Genomic DNA, 20,089 nt, shown 5'->3' with positions numbered 1-20,089 from the left:
AACTGATGCCCAGAGCCCTGAAGTCCCAGCTGGTTACTAGTTCAGTCCCACAGTTGCCCACTTCTTCTTTCCTTTCAATATGACAGATACTGCTGTGTCCTTCACCAAGGACTTCCTGGTGAAGGTGAAGTATGGTAGCAATCATCTCAGGTAGAAACTGCTGTTTGGATTCTGTACTTATTTGTTTGCTAAAACAATAAATTATAAAAAGTTATTTTGATTTTCTGAAATTATGTATGCTATCCCAATACTCAATTTGTGATGGATAGAATGTCCCATTGACTGTGATCTCACTGGTCATCTAAGCCTATTTTTCTGGGAACCAGGACAGATCAATTATCCTAAATTGTCTCAGTAGCTATAGATAACAAGTTTCAGTTGACTCAGTGGTCCTGGAATCTGGACAGCACAATTATTCTAAATCACCCTGGTGGCCTCAGATAATGTGATTCTGTCGATTCAGTGATTCATAGATACTTTAGATAACTAACTTGCTCAATTTTGCTTCCGTAAAAATGCTTTTTGCGAAACAGTTTTCTTATTTCAGACCCCAAAGATATAATCCATACCTTTGAGATATTCTGCTCATATAAGCCAGATGTGGCAAGCTGTTTGGGGCTGCGTGGTTTGGAGCACTTTAGCCCCTCATATGCTGCCAGCTTTTCATAAATGACTCCATAATTCAACTTCTTGAGGCGTCCTTTGTAGATGGGGGTACAGTACAACATTGGCAGGTGGAGTAGACATAGCCATCTCAAAGACAATGGCACATCCACTGAGGAGGTCAAACTGCTGCTTCAAGTGCAGCATGCAACAAGCAAACCACCACAGATAAGCTCTATAAGGGCCTTACAGATTGTGTGGTTCTATCCCCAAGGAGCAGGGAGCCCTGTCCTTCTGGAGTGGTAATCTGGCCAATGCAATCAAATACTTTCTCACTCAGGCTCTCAACTTTCCCTACAAAAATAAATACAAGCAAATCTTCCTAGATGGTGTAGGCATGAGAACCCAGTTCTGTCACTACTTTGCAGGGAATATGGCATCAGGTGTTGGTGCTGGGGCCACCTCATTGTGTTCTGTGTGTACCAGTCTAGTAGCTGATGTGAACAAAGCTGGCGCTGAAAGGGAATCCAGGCCTCAGGGAATGCCTGGTTAAGAGCTACAAATTTGAGCGGATTAAGGATTAAGGGTCTGTTCCAAGGCTTTTATGTGTCTGTGCAGCATATCATCCACTGAGCTGCCTACTTTGGTTTTATATAATACTGCAAAGGGAATGCTTCCAGATTCCAAGATCACGCACATCTTCATCAGCTCGAAGGTGGCACAGTCTGTCACAGAAGTGCCTGGGTTAACTTCCTATCTGTTTGACACTGTTTATGGCCACATAATGATGCAGTCAGGCTGCAAAGGATCTGGCATCATATACACAGGCAGCTGGAGTGCTGAAGGAAGATTGCTCATGATGAAGGAGGCAAAGTTTTTTTCAAGGGTGCATGGTACACTATTCTCAGAGGTATGGCTGGTGCTTGTCTTTATGATGAAATCAAGAGGTTCAGATTAATTATTTCTTAGTCTTCTCCAGCGTACCCGTGAACAGGTATGTTGTATTATATAGCATATATTTTTTTAAAAATAATTTTATTGTTTAGAGTATTACATATATTAGTACATATATCTCTATTTTTCTCCAAATCTCCATTGGGGCTGCTGATCAGCCCTACCTCTCTGATCAGGCCAGGAGTAAGGCCTACAGATGCTAACTGGCATAGAAACTGACCAATCAGAACCAAATGCATGAGGAGCCGATGGCTGTAAGAAGCCAATTGCTGCCTAAGAGGTGGAGCTTTTGATGTTGACTGGCATAGAAACCGACCAATAGAACCAAATTGGCTGGCAGGGGAGGGAAGTTGAGGGCAACCAGGCTGGCAGGGGAGGGTATTTGGGGCAACATCAGGCTGGCAGGGGAGGGCAGTTAGGGGCAATCAGGCAGGCAGGCAGAGAGCTTAGGGGATATAAGGTAGGTAGGCATAGGGGTAGGGACAATCAGGCAGGCAGGCAGACAGGTGAGCGGTTAGCAGCCAGAGGTCCCAGATTGCGAAAAGGATGTCCAATTGCCAGTTTAGAGGAATCAGGCCTAAACTGGCAGCCAGGCATCCTCCATGGCGTCCCCTATTAGAGAGGATGCTGGCTGGACTGAAGGAACACTCCTCTGTGTACAAATTTCATGCACCAGGCCACTAGTATAGGATAAAAGAGTTATGCTTTCCATAGCCTGAGGATAAAATGAAATCTATTAAAATAGGACATGGGCAGTAAGTAATTATCTGAGTTTCAATAAAAAAGCATAGATATAACAAATGGTCAATAGCTTCACATAATCAACTCACACAGTACTCAACAAACAAGAAAAAACATTTCATTATTCTTTATTATTCTTTACAAGATGTGTGGTACATTGAACTGAACTGGCCAAGTTTATTCACTAGATTCTATCCACATTAAATTTAATAGTTAACCAGAGAAATACAAGTACAGATTGCAAACAAAGTCAGCACAATGTTTCTTAAATAAACATTGCTACTTACGTATTAATGGTTGGTATTTTGAAAATTATACTCCTTTCTAAGCTAAAACCACTACTCTGACTTTTTGTGAATGCTTACAAATGCAGTAGAAGAAGATAAGGCAAGCAGACAGGCATTTCTTTTGTCTGCGGTAAATGCTTGAAAAAACTGAAATAAAAGATGCATAATTCTTTCGTAATCATCCCAGTTTAGATAGTCATGTTCTTTCATGGTTAGAGATTCTGACACCCCACAGATACTTTGAATATTCAGATTTCATATACTTGGCATAACAATTGAAAACCTCATGTTTTGTAACCATAATGTCACAAGTAGTTGTATAATTCCATTTGAAATTTTTTAATAGCATTTTTTTAAAAGAAAACATTCAGGATAATATATCAAGAAGAGCCATAGCTGGACCAGCTAGTGTGGCTCAATGGTTGAGAGTTGAGCTATGAACCAGGAGGTCATATTTGATTCCTGGTTAGGGCACATGCCAGGGTTGTGATCCCCAGTGGGGTGCATGCAAGAGGCAGTTGATCAATTATTCTCTCTTATCAGTGCTGTTTCTCTCTTTCCCACCCTCCCCTCTTTGAAATATACTAGTTTCCTAGTGCACTGATTCATGCACATTGAAATAAAATTAATTAGAAGAATATTTTTAATATTGCTATTTGTGTCTTGCTAATGAAAAGAAAACAGGATTCTATAGAGGTCTCCTATCTAACTACTCCAGGACTTCTGTGAGGATCAAATGAGATGAGACATGGGAAAATGCTTCTCAGATATTTGGTTAAAGTGTAAAATGTTTGCAACTGGCTATAAAGCATGTTGGGTTGTGGGCTGAAGAAACCCAAAGGATACTAGTCGCTAGGTAGAAGACATCAACTGTTGCTACATGATGGCATTACCCAGCACCCATAGCCACCATTTCCAGGCTGGGGTGGGCTGTGGGCCACCTTTTGTGCCATGGCATATTGGCACCCTTGGCTGAGATTTGGTGGGGTGTCGCTCCAGGTTGGTGGTGGGGTCTATGTCCCACTTGAAGGAAGCCAAGTGTTGGTTTGTCAGCACCAAGTTCATGGTGCCTTTTATTTTTAAATGGCTAGTGCATGTAATGGCAACTCCTGCATTGGGCATCTGCCCCCTGATGATTAGTGCACATCATAGCTACCAGTCTGACAGGCAGACACTTAAGCTTTTGTATCCTACTAGTGGCTCATGGGGTCCCTGGGCCTGGCTGGCAATCATGGCAGATCTATGGGGTGATGGACAGGGTGATCAGAGGGGCCCCTGCTGGCACTTGCCTTGGCCAGCCTGGCACTGCCCACTTTTTAGCCCCGCCCTCTGCTGCTGCCACCACTCACCTCCCTCCACAGGAGGTGACCAGTGGGATGATCTGAGGTGGCACCAGTCCACTTGCCAACCAGCCCTGCCCTTGCTGCCACACTCACAGGCCTGCCCTACTGCCTGCTGCCACAGCTGATTACCTCTGTCTGTGGGGCAACTGGTGGGGCAATCAGGGGGCCCCCACTTGAACATGCATTGGTGGACTGGGGCCGGTGGGCTGGTAACAGCTCCTGCATTGAGCATCTGCACTCTGGTTGTCTGTGAGCATCATAGCAACTGGTTGTTCTGCAGGTTGTTCCTCCATTTGTTTGACCATTTGACCAGTCGCTATGATGTACCGACCAACTGGGGAAGACACTCCAACCAGTATGTTAACCTGCTGCTGGGGTTTGGGCAAAATGGGCCGGACACTGCCCTGGACCTCTCCCGCGGTCCCTCCCCAGTTGGACAAACTCCCACAATCCTTCCCTGACCCTGATTGGGCACCAGTTGGGTCCCTTGGCCTGGCCTGCACCCTCTCACAATCCATAGCCCCTTAGGTGATGTTAGAAAGCCAGTTTCGGCCTGATCCCCGCAGTCTAGATCAAGGGACCTCACCCATGCACGAATCTGTGCACTGGACCTCTAGTATATAGACAATAGCCATAGCTTTAAATAACACTAGTATTTTGACAGATTTCATGTTTTTTAAATAAAAATAACAACAACCTGTTAGCTAAAACTGTTACCTGAAAGGATGAAACTTCCTTATTCTTTCATTTCCCTCTCCTCTCATATTATCTATGTTTCTGCTATAATGCCATACACATGAACCCATCTATATTCATTTTCTTCAATATCTAATATATAAAGACTCTATTAGAGAAAGTGTTTTTAGAGAAAATCACTCAAAACCCTTGTAATCAGAGGCAAATTAACAAACTTACTCTAATATTAACATATTTATAAAGACATAAATGCCTATAGAATTATTATTGGGGCTTATTTGGTAACTTTATTTTAGAAATAGTTTAGCTGACATATTGGGAAAACCCAATGAACAATGGCTTATAAATCAATATAATTTTTTTCTTATAAAATAAGAAAATTAAGAGACATTTCTGGCTTTCTTTCATATATTCAAAGGCTCAGAACCCGTGAATCTTTTTGCCTAGCACATAGTCAGTTATTATTTTTCACATGTGCTTTATAAAATATGAGTTCAGGTTTCTATAAATGTGACTGCTTAATAATGTTCACTTTCTCTATATTTTGTTAACAATCTTCCCTTCCATTTATTTCTGAGAAGTATAAATTATACCAAAATCTGTCTTCTTTTCTTTTTTTTAATTTTAAATTATTTTTTATTGATTTTAGAGAAGAAGGAGAGGGAAAGAGACATACAAACATCAAATATGAGAGATAATCATGGATCAGCTGCCTCCCACATCCCCCCTACAGGAGGTTGAGCCAGCAACCCTGTCATGTCCCCTGATTCCGAAATGAACATGACCTCCTGGTTCATAAGTCGATGAGCAACCACAGTAACACCATCCTGGCCCAAACTCTGTTTTCAATAATGCATTATCATATCCAAAGTTGCTTAATTGGAGAGGTTGGTTTAGGAGTTTGCCTATAATTATTTTTGCTAAGAAAATGGACATTAGCTGGATTTTATACTTTAGTTATCTTATTTTTATCCATACTGAGACTCTGTATCTTAAAGAACAATTATTAAAAATACATCTCTCGTGCTTTCTTGTTATTATTTTTTCACTGATAAAAATAGGTAATAGGATCCTATATTGTCTTTATTTATCCCTGCAAAGTTTGTTTCTTTTTTCTTTCCATTACTCCTTTGGACCGACTCCCAGTTACTCACTTTTTTATTTATAGTTTATTTATCCTTGAGAATTTTACACTTGCCTTTTTATTATGATACAGTCTCAAGTAAATAAAAAATTATATTTTCCTGGTAAACACACAATTACAATTAGCTCAAAAAGAGCTTAGCTGCTGTAACAGAGATTAATAAATTATCCCTTTTTAAACATAACCTTGGAAACACAAATGATCATGTCTGAGTGATAAGTAGTAGCAGGAGTTACAGCAGCTTTGCTGGTGTGCATCTCTGTCTCTTATGACAGCTACACATGGACACACAGACACACAGAGAGACACACATACAAATACATAGCATGATGAGTAGATGAATTGTTACATTAAGGATACTCCGGCCTCCTACTTTAGAAATATTTATATGAACTGCTCTCAAACCAAAATTTCTTTGTTTACTTTCCATTCTTTGTTCTTCCTCTGCTTACCTCTTTGTGCACACACTGCCTTGAATGCAGTCCACAACACATAAGCACTTTATTCCAATTTACACACACACACACACACACACACACACACACACACCCCTCTCATCTAAGGATTTAAGGTTAGTAACTTTTCTGAAGATTGTATTTGGTGAAAGTAAAAAGCAGAACTTTGAGATAATTTTACATTATCATAATTGTTAAGTTATTTTTGTCTGCTTTATTTGATGGTCCACCTGAGAAACAGGATTTGAGTCTTTTATTTTGTATAATAGAGAAATTTGAATCACAGAATAACTTCTAAACATAGTTGACTACCTTTATCACTCTGTGTGGCAGTAGAATTGTTTTGATATAGTTTTAATAAGAATACTAAAATGCTTTAGTCACAATAGGGAATATATGCATTGTGTGCATAGAAGTGTTATTTATAATAGCTAATATTTGAAAAACAGTCCATATACCCATCAGTAGGTGAATGGATAAAAAATATATGAGATATTCACACAATGGGAGACTATGCAGCTGTAAAATAGAAGGATCTCTTACCGCTAAGGATAGCATGAAGGGACCTGGAGAGTATTATGCTAAGTGAAATAAGCCAATCTGAGAATGACAAATATCACATGACCTCATTTATTTTTGGAATCTAATGAATGAAATGAATTGACCAACAAAATAAGAACCCAACATGGAGGCATTAAACAGTCTGACATACCTCTCTCTATGTGGGGCCAGAGAGAGGAGAAGAGATAAACCAAAGCACTTATATACTTACTGGAGGTCTGATGCAAGAAATTTGTTCAAGGGGCTTGGCCCTCGCAGCCATGGTGGCTTGCCTGGCCCTCGTAGCCCCAGCTTCATCTGGAAGGTCACCTGGAAAAATGGGTAGAATGTGGTTCAGCTGACTGGTTTAATTAGCATATTATGCTTTTATTATTATAGATATGCATAGTCCATGGAAATGGCAATAGACTAATGAAGACCTGGGGGAGGGGTACAGTATAGTGACTGGGAGAAGAGGGTAAAGGGAGAAGGAAAATGGAAGCTATCTGTAATTCTATCAATAATAAGATATATTAAAAAACAAAATAATAAATAAATAGAATATTTAAGATGTGATAATCTATTAAGTGTGTCAGCATTATGTTGAATTTTGTATTTAAGAACTATTGGGTAATCCACAGGAATCAATTTGTCTTTTACTTTTTTCTATAATATGTAATTATTTTTTTATTATATGTAATTATTTTTAAAACTCATTAATTACTTAATCAATAGTCCCAATTTCTTTATAAGTGGACAATTATTAAATATATTAAAATATCTACTTTTTCATACTTAAACATTATAATCTTTACAGATTAGGAAAAATGTACTTGACAAATTACTACTTCTGGGTGATCATATTACTAATGTAAATGTCATAAAATTCTACTATACATTTAGTTTTCTAAAATCAAGCAATATTTTAACTTTTAAGGTTTAATCAGATTTCTTTAGAGCCACAGCAGATAAATGATAAAATAATGATAAAATAATGATAAAATAACAAACACAAGAAAGGTTTATAAAAACTTCAGAGTAAATCTTATGTATCAAAAAAAGGCTAGATAATTGAAAGTTTTTATAAAACTTTTATAAAACATACAGTGACTATTTATTGAGCAAATTAATAGATACTGACTGGCATTGCAACATAATTTTGAGAGGTGACTAACTATTCTAATAACTCCTAATTATTTTAAAGTAAATCCAACTTTATCATTTGGCTAAACAAAAGACCTATTGTATGCTTCCAAGTAATAATTTTAAGAATTTGGCTCAAACACTATTGAAGAATACAAGCTGTATTCAATGTCCACAAACTTTACTATTTGAATAATGCCAATGTATTTTTTATTTAATTAAAACCTGATTTACTGTTCAGTCTAAAAATATTTTAATGTCTCCCATCAACCAACATGATAAAATCCAAACACATTAAGATAATCTATGAGGGTCTTCATAATCTGACCCTTCCTCATGCCCAATCTCAAATCATTTCACTTTCATAACAGAGCCTCCATAATGAAGTCTTCCAAACACATAATGAGCCTAATGTCCTTAAGATTGGAATATTTTGTCCCTTCTATTTAGATTTTTTTATTTAAAAAATATATATATTTTATTGATTTTTTACAGAGATAAAGGGAAGGGATAGAGAGTTAGAAACATCAATGAGAGAGAATCACCAATCAGCTGCCTCCTGCACACCACCCACTGAGAATGTGCCTGCATCCAAGGTACATGTCCCTGACCGGAATCAAACCTGGGACCCCTCAGTCACAGGCTGACACTCTATCCCCTAAGCCAAACTGGTTAGGGCTTGTATTGTTTTCTAACACTTATTTTTATAGTTGGAAAATTATTGCATAATGTTCAGCTTTTAGCTCAATCCTATTTTTTCTAGTCATCTACCCATTATCATAAGAATTATTTAAGTTGCCCTCATCCAACATGAAATTATGTGGCAACAAAGCTGATCAAATATATTGCTGAGCTCTAAATCTATGAATTCACTGTGGCAAGGATTTTATATACATTATTGCAATTAATAATTACATAAATTTATTTACAAATTATTAAATTTGAGCTTTGAGAGAATACAATGATCAAATTATAAAACTAGTATGTGATATAATTAGAACTCAAAGAAGATGTTTAAAAAAATATTCCAATTCCATTGAGAAATAATTAACATATATCACCGCATAAGTTTAAGGCATACAGCATGATGATTTGATTTACACAAAATGTAAATGACCACAAAAGCTAACATCCATTTTCTTTTTATGTTTTTATGATTTTAATTGGCTTTCTTTTACTCTAACTCAAATAACTTCCTTTCAGATTTCTTTTAAAGCGGGCTTTGTTTTTTGAGAGTTTTTATCCCCTCCTTCATTTTTTGAAGGACAGCTTTGCCTGATACCGAATTCTTGGTTGACAGTTATTTTTCTTTCAATATTTGAGTATGTTAGCCCAAAAGTTTCTGTTGAAAAATCTGCTGATAGTTTTATGGGGATGCTCTTATATGTGACATCTCTTGCAGCTCTTAAATTTTTTCTTTCTTTGACTTTTGACAATTTAATTATGTGTCTTAGAGTAGCCCTATTTGTGTTAAACCTATTTGGGGTCCTTTTGACCTAGTGAGTCTGGAAGTCTATTTCTCTCCCTAGGTTTAGAAAGTTTTCAGCCATTATTGCTTTAAATATACTTTATATTTCTTTCTTTTCTTCTGGAATTCCCATCATGGAAATATTGTTTCTTTTTATTGTGTCTCATAATTCTGATGTTTTTTCACTGTTTTTTAAAAATTGTTATTATATTTTCTTTTTCTTCATCTGACTGAGTAGTCCCAATGTCTTATCCTCCAGGTTGCTTGAATCAGATATTTCTTAAGTCAAATCTCAATACTAAACACCACCCCCTTGCTATGTCAGACAAATCATACTGTACGCACGTAATGTAAATATTTATATTTTCATTTGTTTTTCATAATATACTAGTTAAGGAAGAGTTTTTATATTTATTTCACAGATTCTTATAAATATCATGTACACAATAGATATTTAGAATACTTTTTCATGTTATTATTTCAATCTAAACAGAAATATATGTGTTTTTGTATTGTTATGCTATATATTTTTTCACATAAAATACATCAGTAAGATTACCACTTTCAGAGACAAATATATAAACCACCATAAAAATTACAGCTTGGACTTCTAGGATAATGGCTATTTAAACTGAATTTTCCATTTTGCTTACTACAAGTTGTGCAAAAGAGATAAGAATAATATGCTGTCTGCCTTCAGGAACTCTAAGAGAAAAGTATGATCTTAAGATGCCAAAATACATCCAAAGCTTTCAAGGGTAAGTAAAATTAAAGCAGAGAGGAAAGAAAGAAAGAGAGAGGAGATGCAGGGGAAGATCTCATTGACAGAAAAGCTCACCAGGAGCAGATTTAAGCGTTTAAGGCTCTGTGTGTCTATTGTTTGCAAACCTGTAACAGATAAACTATTCACCAAGGAAAAAAGTCTGGAGAAAAAAAAATTTAAAAAATAATGTCTCTTTGAAAGAATTTAAGAATTACTAAGGGAGGTAGGATTTGATTGAGCAAAGGAATTGAAGAGAAAATAAAACATGTTATGTTGAACCCTACACTTTCCAAGCTTTTATTCTGTGAACATTTTCTGATTCAAATGCAGCTGCTTTGAAGCTACTAGTAAGAAGCTGAGCACAAAGCAGTGGCTCATCGACTGGACGCTGAATAGAGATCTTGATAGTTTCGTGGATCTAGAGAGATAAAACACAGAAAATGGCATCACAAAGTGTGTAGGAGTAGTGAGGCCAATATCATGGGAATAAAGAAAGCATAGAGAAGTGACATTTACACTCAGTGTAGTCTTCCCCTTGAAATATCTGATTATTTGTAGCATCAGATAAACTGTTTAAAAGCCTGGCAGGACTTTTTGCTCTCCTAATAGTGAAGTGACAGAATTTGGATTGAAGGTATATGAAATAATGTGTCAATGAATCTGGTAAAACCCAGGCTTTCATTTAGAAGTCCTCAAGTACTATATTGAAAGAATATTGGCTAATTGATACTAGAATAGTTTTCATATAGACAGAAACTAGCTATAAATGAGCTCAAATTTAATTTATCTTTACTTACTCTGAATACCTAATGTAGAAAACAGCATGCAGTGTAGGAAGACAACAACAAGCAGAGCATCTACATTTTTTTTTAAACTGTAATTCTCACCAGAAGATATGTTTTTATTTTTATTTTGTTTTATTGATTTTTTAGAGGCTCAAAGGGAGAGGAGAAAGAGAAAAACATTGATTGGCTGCCTCTCCTGCTTGTACCGCAACTGGGGATCATATCGCAGCCCAGGCAGGTGCCCTGGCCAGAACCAAACTTGCAACCTTTTCGTGTACAGGACGGCGGTGCGACCAACTGAGCCACCCGTCAGGGCATATCTACAAATTTTAATGCAGAATGTCTAGCATGCAATAACAAATTATAATGTATGCATGGTGGCAGGGAAAGAAACATAAATACAGGTTATCCAAAAAATAAAATGTATACACACTTTAACAGCTGATAGGTCAATTTTAAAAATGAAATGTATTTTAATAAACACTGCCTTTATAATTATTCAATTTGTGTGTATACATTTTTGGGGCACTCTATAGAAACAAAACTACCAGTGATATAGATAATAAAGTGTTCAGAAGTGGACTTTAAAATTATTGTGATTAATATGCTCTAAAATATAAATAATAAGATTTACTATTTCATCTGATAACTAAAATTTAACATGCCAAAAGGAAATTATAGAACAAACAAAATGTGATAACTCAAAATAAAAATTTAAGAAATAGGTATAATTAGCAAATCAGACTCAGAAGAAAAAAGTTAAACTAAAATATAGGTCATTGCCAGATTAAAGGAAGAAAAGAAAAATGGATAAAAATACAAGAAAGAAAAAGTCATAAAAGGCCAAATTATTATTATTTTTCATATAGAGACAAGTAAAGCTTCAGAAGAAAAAACAAAAGAGAATGGGAGAAAAACGATTCTTAAAGAGATGATGACCTTGAGTTTTGAAACACTGATGGTAGACCATGATGCAGATTTAAGAATTATTATAAACATAAATAATGGTAAAAAGAAAGAAAACTATCCTTAGAAATATCACAGTAAGTTGATCTAAAGTATACACACACAAAAAACAACAAAAAAACACATAAAAAACAAAAGCAATAAAAATACTATGTCTTCCAGCAAACAAAGACACATTTTCTTAAAAGGAACAATAAACCTGAAAGCTACCTCTCCAAAAAAAGTATTCATCCAGGAAGAAATGGGATGGAATATTTACAGGGCCGAAATAAATGCATAAGTAAATAAACAAAACAAACAAACAAACATTTTTATTAATTCAAAATAAAGGAGAAACATTTTGTTTTAAGGAATATAAATTAGATGATGCAAATAGGAAACAAATTTTAAAAATAGAGACAAAATGAACTCTGTCAGTATTTACACTAAAGGTAAAAGTAATTAAATACACATATAAAATAGTAAAATTGTTCAATTGGATTAAAAAAACAAACTTCATGCTCACAAAATACATAATATTTCAAATAGCTTCAAAAGATCTAGAGCAGTTGCAAAAAGAAGAGTAAGAAGAGAAAAATTAAAAAACAGACATTTTTAGCAAACTACTCTCAACAACTGACAGACAAACTTAGTAAGAACAGAAAACTGCTGTTAGCATGATGGTTATATAAGTGGCTTTTCCAATGTTAAACCAAAACTTGCATATATATGTGAAGCGACCGCTACTAGGATCCTTCTTTACAGGTTTGTGGAGTGAGTACTTCTGTCTTCAATGTTTATTGGTAAAGTCATATGCGTGTAAGTTTTCTTCAAGATATTGAAATATCAGGATTTTTATTTTTTCTATATTTTTAACTGTTCTCTGTATTCTTAAACATTTTCCTATTTCATACAAAAATGTTTAAATTTGTATAAAAATTTTTAATATATTTTTATTGATTTCAGAAAAGAAGAGAGAGAGGGAGATAGAAACATCATTGATACAGGTTTTTTTATTTTTTATTCCTCTCTCTCTCTCTCTCTCTCTCTCTCTCTCTATATATATATATATATATATATATATATATATATATATATAATTTTTTTAAGAGAGAGTGGAAAAGAGAGGGAAAGTCAGAGAAAGATATTGATGTGAAAGAAGCACGTTGGATCGTTGTCTACTGCATGGGCCAGACCAGAACCCAATCCTGGGAAGAGTCTGAAATCCGGTATGTGCCCTTCGCCAAAATCAAACCCGGGACCCTTTGGTCCACAGGCTAATGCTCTATCCACTGAGCAAAACAGACTGGGGCTTTTAATAATATTATTTTTGACTTATTGGTACCTATAGGATCTACAGTACAGGTTATTCTTTTTAAGTTTTAAACACTGGCAATGTTAATGTTTTATTTTTTCCCTGATAATTATTACTAGGTATTTACAATAAACACAATCTTTTCTTTGTAGCTTTTCACTAGGTGTACTTACTATTATAGTATTTAAATATTCCCCCCCTCCTTTTTTTTTTTTTGTTAATCTTTACCTGAAGGTATTTTTTCCTTCTCTTCTTCTTCTTCTTCTTCTTCTTCTTCTTCTTCTTCTTCTTCTTCTTCTTCTTCTCCTCCTCCTCCTCCTCCTCCTCCTGTGAGAGAGAGAGAGAGAGAGAGAGAGAGAGAGAGAGAGAGAGAGAGAGAGAGAGAGAGAGAGGAAAGCATGGGGGATGGGGAAAGAGAGAGTGAAGCATCTATGTGAGAGAGAACATTGATCAGTTGCCTCCTGCATGCACCATGACCAGGGCAGAGATCTAACCTGACCCAGGTAGTACCCTTGACCAGAAATCAAACCCAAGACCCTTCAGTGTGTCTTGAACAAAAACATATTTTTCATACTAATTTGTCCTTTTTTCTCCTTTAACAATCTGTCATAAGGGATCATCTTTGTGACTAAGCATCACCTGAGGGAAAGATCCCAAGCAACAGTAATGGATGACATAGGGATCTGGCCACCATTTCATATAACTTAGTTTTGGCCATGATGATGGAGATAAAGGCTACACATGGCACAGCATAAAGTTCCCTTACCCATGGCGAACCTTGCTAATGTTACTGTTATGCAGCTCTTCTATAAAAAACAGAGATCAGCACTGAGCCCCGATATGGCAGCATCACTTGGTAGCCCTGAACCTTCATCGGTCCTCCATCAACCCTATTTCATCGCGGAGGGCTAACACTCTCCTCATGTAGATAGTCACGTATTCTGATTATGGATTTGTCTTCCTTGCCTGTATTGCTTCTGCCAACACTATTGATACCAAATTTTTGGACTGGAACCCAGATTCTTTGTCCACTGGAAACAAAGAATGAATCTATGAACAGAAGGTAAAGCAAAGATGAAGATTTATGGAAGAACAAATACAGACTCCCACGTGGGGAGAGGGAAGGGTCCCATTGGGTTCTCTTTCCCTGTGGCTTATAAAGGATGCAGATCCTGGTGCCTTGATATCCCCTCTGATTGGTCACTATTCCCTTAGACTGGTTACTATGGTAACTCCTGGGCTCAAAGGCTGAGTTCACATGGCACATGTGAGGTTTGCCCCCCTCCTCTCTATTGTTTTCCTATTCCCTTCAGGCTTTCTTCCTCTCCTTCTGAAGGAAGGACTTCCTTCCCTTTATTTTGTAAATATAGACCTGCTGTTCCCAGCTCCCCCATTCTATGGAAATATACCTTCAGCTGCTCTGCAACCCTGTGCTTCCTCATGGTCCCCTTAATTTTCAAATTTTTAATATTTTCTAAACCTGTCCTTTTTTACCCCCAAATTCATGTTTCACTATTATCATGGCATCTTCCATACAAACACTATCTGACAAGTAGATCATTTCACAACGAAGTTTGAAGCAATTTCCCTTGGTCTAATGAAAATATGACTTACTGAAGATTCTGTTCTGCCAATAGTTCAGATAAAACACCATTAAAAGATTGGGGAGATCTTAAAGGATGATTCAGAGACATTTCACTGAATGGTCAGATTATTATGATGTGTGAAAGCATAATAATCTGGCCACTCCGTATTTATAAGATAAAAGGTTAATATGCAAATTGTCCCAACCAAGAGTTTGAACAGCAGGCAGGCTGGCTAATCACACATGTCCCCTCCCCTGGCCAAGCTGGCCAGACCCCATCCATGTGTGAATTCATGCACCAGGCCTCTAATATATAATGTATTCAGAGATCATAATAACATGGCCACTCTTTATATAGTGATATTGTTCTGCTCCCAAGCTAGAATATGTGTGTCCAGAATTAAGAAAGTGGTTCCTCTCACTGTCTTACTAAATATTTGCTTCCCATCCTAGTAAAATTGAAGTCTGATGGAATTGCTAACTCTCACTGCTCAATGTGGTAATGCTCAATGAGGGGGCACAGCAAGTTCTATTGAACTGGAAGATGAGACTACCATCTGGCATTTGTGTTTCTTATGCCACTAACACTGTTTCTTATGGAAGAAGCAGGGGCTACTCTATACTATGTATAGCCCAGAGTGATTAATCTCGGCTATCCAGGGAAACTGGGTTATTCTAATATAATGGGAGCATGGAAGACTATATTTTGAAAGCTCATGGAATTTCGTGAGCCAACTTCCATAGCAAAGAGTTAGTGAAAAACTATAGTTAAAAAAAAAAAAATTGAATGGCTTTGGGTCATTCAATTGAGTAAACAAACTTATTCTCTGAGGTTCTGGCTGAGAGTAAAGAAATATCTAATGAGTAGTGCATGGAAGCCATAGATATCAAATAACTGTCTGTGACTAATTATAAAATCAAAGAACTATAGTATTGTATTATAATTTCTTTTTGCATATTATATGTTTACTAGAGGCCCGGTGCATAAAATTCGTGCACGGGAGAGGGGGTCCCCTCAGCCCAGCCTGTACTCTCTCCAATCCGGGACCCCTCTCACAATCCAGGATCACTGGCTTCTAACTGCTCACCTGTCTGCCTGCCTGATCACACCTAACTGCCCCCCCCCCCCCCCTTGCTGGCCTGGTCACCCCAACTCCTCCCCCTCAGGTGTAGTTACCCCCCAATGTCTCTGTCCCAATTAAGCCCCAATGAATTGATTATCTGTCTAGACTTAGTGGGACAAACACAGGTGATTAGGAGTTAGCAATAACAGCCTATCCCTTGGTACTTCAATGTCTAGACAGCTGAGCCCAACTGGAGCACATGACACACAAGACAAATAATATGCAATCACACAAGGTGTTTTTTGTTGTTGTTGTTTTGTTTTATTTTTCCCTAGAGCATCCTAGGCTCCAGCAAAGGCCACCCGGCGATGCACACTGAAGGACAGACAATGAAAACAGAGACAGAGAGGTGGCCGCAGTTGGTTCAGGCTCACACAGCAGAGCACAGGGGCTTGTCTCTCTGAAAGACATGGAGTCCTCTTCTTATTGGGCAGGAGACCACAACTGAAGACAGTCCTGGGGTTATATAGACTGTGGTAAGCAAGTTGTGTCCTTACCAGGGTTGGCCAGAGGGTGTGCCTTATGCTGGGATCAGGGCGTTTACACTTTAAGGGCCCAGAGCTTTTACATCAAGATAGTGGGGTGTTCATTAATTTTAGAAGTTACAAAGTATTTGGGGTTCCATGCAGCAAACATTTCACACAATAATTAGAGAGGTTACACTATTATAACATTCTCCCACGCTGGCCTGGTCACCCCTTATTGCACTCCCTGCTGACATGGTCACCCTCAACTACCCCCATCTGCCAACCTGGTCACTGCTTACTGCTCCCCTCTACTGGCCTGGCTTCCCCCAACCCCCGGCCCCCCTCGTTGGTCTGGTCATCCCATGCAGCCTGTTCAGTTGTCCATGCGTGGGGAGACCAATCTATATTATTTCAGATATATAGATTACTTGCCAGTGCTAACCATTTTATTCTCTCTCCCGTTTTTCTTTGTTTAATATACAAGTTGTTGAAGATTTCATCTCTAGATAATACAATAATCAGTGGAATTGCAATAAATTTGATGTATGACTAACATAAACCACAATGGCTACAATGACTGTTGGAATTTCTTCATTTGGGAGAAATAGTGAGAACTTCATTTATTAGAATGATAGTTATATCTGATCATGGAAAGTGATTAATGTAAGAAAGTTTGAAAGTATGTAGAAAGGTACATACAGAAGCTAAGTGCCCAAATAGGTGAACAGTGTCATTAACAATTTATTGATTCTCAACTCCAAATCCACCTTTCAGTTCTTGCTCTGAGAAAATCAAATACATATTTCTACACTGCTAGCTGGCACAATGTTAAATGTTGTCAATAGAGGGCACTGAGGGACGACAGAGAATGAGAGTTCTCTCCCTTGCTTTGGTGTGCTCCTCTTATCAGGCAGTGAGTACAGTTTAGCTCTGTTTTGCTTTTTCTTCAGCACCCTGAAATGTGGAGAATATGCACCTTACAAAAGGCAGCTTCTCTAAGCACTCTTAAGAGGGAGAAATTATCCTGTGTTGTTCAGGTGGGTTTGTAGGTGTCCTTATAAGAAGTAGGCAAAGGGATATTTGACAACAAAAGAGATTAAGACAATGTAACCAGGGGAAGCAGAGATTGGAGTGATGCACTCACCAGTGAACGGAATGCTGACAGCCTCCAAAAGCTAAGAGCCGAGCAATGGGCTCTGCTAGAGAGCCCTCAGAAGAAACCAGCCCTGCTAACATCTCCACTTTAGGCCAGTGAAACCGAATCCTGGCTTCCAAAGTTTAAAGAGAATACGGCGGAGACCGGTTTGGCTCAGTGGATAGTGCGTCAGTTTGGGAACTGAGGGGTCCCGGGTTCGATTCCAGTCAAGGGCATGTACCTTGGTTGCGGGCATATCCCCAGTGGGAGGTGTGCAGGAGGCAGCTGATCGATGACTCTCTCTCATCGATGTTTCTAACTCTCTATCTCTCTCCCTTCCTCTCTGTACAAAATCAATAAAATATATTTAAATAAAAAAAGAAAGAAAAATATCTATAAATAAATAAAGAGAATACGTTTCTGTTGTTTAAGACCTAAGGTCAGGATAATACATTACAGAATATGAAGCTAGTAACATAATATGTTACATTAATCTTCTCTGTTCAAGTTACTGTGTAGTTTCTATCACTTGGTAGAATTCTAGTTGATACAGTCCTGCATGAATGTGAAGTATTTCTGACACTTCTTGACATGGATGGAAAATAATGAGATTTACAGATGAATGACTGCAGATTGTGTATTTAAACTCTTAATCTGTCCCTCAAAGATGCTATGTCAGACATGGAAGCTCCAATTAGAGATACTTCTAGATTAATTTTGTGGTACACACTTTATATCACAGGAACCACTTTGCTTTTGTGGGTTATGGACAGGTTAATCAAATGGGGTTACGATAGGACTGCCATGCTTGTTTTCCTATAAGGTGGCACTCTGCTGTACCATAACTCTGGAGTGTGACTTTTTTTTTTTAATTTACTATCTTGGTCAGATTGAAAATCAAAATCAGAATCTTCCATTTGATTTTGTTCATTGTAATGGTTCTTATCCCACATGCCAAAAACAAATATGAGGTTTTTACCAAATAACAAATATTATGATTTCAGAATAAGGAAGTGACCACTATGTGAACTATGAACGATGCCAAACTCCAATTACCTCCTAACTTCAAAATCATATACTCCCCACTCTGTTGTGAGGTAGAACATGATGATACTTCAGATCCCTGGGTTTTAGTATCAACTTGGATCTTATCTCCAATAATTCTCAGAATGTCTGAATATTCGGATTTAGGCAGATATGATTGGAATAAATATCCATTACATATTGGAGGTACCATAATCCTTTGCATGTTCTTTTGTACTATATATAAAGTCTCTCCTTCAGACAGAGACTTACAAATCCATAAATTGGCAAAACCACAGATACTAAGAATGGCATAATAACTTCAATTGTTATCTTCAATTGGCTGATCATCCATTCTTGATTTTTAAAAAAATTTGTAAATTAATAAGAGCCTTTTTGGGTGGCAATCCATTGTTTTCCAAAATTCATCATCTCTATTAGCCATCTCCATACTTCTCTTAGGTCAGGCTCCTCAGGCTGCCACTTTGAACTTGAAACTCATTACAATAATTGCTCCCTCAAAATTTCTGATAATTGAGCACCATGTTTTGGCCTCTATTATTTCAAGATCCTATTATTCCCATTACTAAAGGAGTCCAGCTGGGCAATAGCACCTGAGATCACCAGCCCTGACTTACACAGGGCAGATGTCACTGAGATTCTCATGCTTCAGGTGCTCCCTCCCTAACCTACTCCTTATCTCTCTGATAAACAGAGTCTTCTGTGCCCTTTCATGGACATTTTCTAGTGGGATTTCCAGCTTTAATTTAATATTTATACTAATATGTCCAATTATCAAAGCCTCCTGATTTGTTTCTCCAATTATCTGCTATTTTAGTGCTGGCACGTCTACCTCTTTTGAGGCAGGCCACCTTTCTTGACCCACTTTTCCTTTCCCACCTCCTTCTTCCATGTATTCATTTAGTGTGGACCCTTATAAAGTTTGTTAGAGACAGAACTAATAGTAGATCCAATCCAGGCAAGACCGTGCTGCAGGAAATTTCCCAGATTCAGAAATTAGGTGTCTGATGCTGAGTAACAATGTAATAACAGTTAGCCAACAGGTGATCCATTTAAAAGCCAAAATAAAATTTAAAGTATGCTTCCAAAGTCTGCAAGAGACTGAGAGCCAAAACCGGTTTGGATCAGTGGATAGAGCATCAGTCTGCGGACTGAAGGGTCCCAGGTTCGATTCCGGTCAAGGTTATGTGCATTGGTTGTGGGCATATTCCCGGTAGGGGGGTGTGCAAGAGGCAGCTGGTTGATGTTTCTCTCTCATCGACGTTTCTAGCTCTCTATCTCTCTCCCTTCCTTTCTGTAAAAAATAAATAACACACACACACACACACACACACACACACACACACACACACACACACATATATATATATGATTGAGAGAAACATGATAGTCAGAGGTGGAAACTAAACTGAGAAGCAATTGCAACATAGGCTTTATTCAGTCTCACCGAGAGATCTGCAGCTAGAATATCCCCCTAAGAGTTGTCCTTTATTTGAGGTAATACAGTTAGGTGCTTGTATACTAGTATTTCATGTTAGCCAATCATTAGGCA

The 20,089-nt window shown here is 37.6% G+C and overlaps 2 pseudogenes across 2 annotated transcripts in view; both read left to right on the top strand.

Annotated features, from left to right (window-relative positions):
- LOC311620764 (nuclear prelamin A recognition factor-like) overlaps positions 1–20,089 on the top strand; it is an 869,153-nt pseudogene that overhangs the window by 762,468 nt on the left and 86,596 nt on the right. The gene's annotated exons all lie outside the window — the stretch shown is intronic.
- LOC311612388 (ADP/ATP translocase 2-like) lies at positions 80–1,572 on the top strand (annotated as a pseudogene). The gene is made up of 2 exons: positions 80–129; positions 709–1,572. The product of its transcript is annotated as an ADP/ATP translocase 2-like (transcript).

Source organism: Pipistrellus hanaki, assembly GCF_964339955.1.
Source record: "Pipistrellus hanaki genome assembly, chromosome: 1".
NCBI classification, from domain to species: Eukaryota; Metazoa; Chordata; class Mammalia; order Chiroptera; family Vespertilionidae; genus Pipistrellus; species Pipistrellus hanaki.
The sequence above is the reverse complement of the archived record's forward strand: the minus strand, read 5'-3'. Positions and strand labels throughout refer to the sequence as shown.